The following is a 274-nucleotide window of genomic DNA, read 5'->3' on the forward strand; positions in this document are numbered from 1 at the left end:
AGTGGATTCTTTGCATTTTTACCCGGGGCGCCTATGCAAATTAGGTTAATTGCAATGTTCTGCGTCTTTATTCAGTCTGCACTGCATACTTCATGGTAGGATCTAATGAAAGGCTTAATTGCACTACACAAAGGTGAGTGACTGTCTAGTTTCTTATCTTTACAGCTTATCATCGTCTTAACTACATGTAAAACGAACGGAGAAACAAAGAAAACGAAAGAGAATGGACGTTGAGTGGAAATTAAAGAAAAAATAAAACATTTCACATACAAAA

At 36.1% G+C, this 274-nt stretch overlaps 1 protein-coding gene across 1 annotated transcript in view; it reads left to right on the top strand.

Annotated features, from left to right (window-relative positions):
* The window catches only part of LOC119588219, a 36017-nt gene that overhangs the window by 35465 nt on the left and 278 nt on the right, over positions 1-274 (top strand). The gene's annotated exons all lie outside the window — the stretch shown is intronic.

Source organism: Penaeus monodon, chromosome 23 (assembly GCF_015228065.2).
Source record: "Penaeus monodon isolate SGIC_2016 chromosome 23, NSTDA_Pmon_1, whole genome shotgun sequence".
Lineage (NCBI taxonomy): Eukaryota > Metazoa > Arthropoda > Malacostraca > Decapoda > Penaeidae > Penaeus > Penaeus monodon.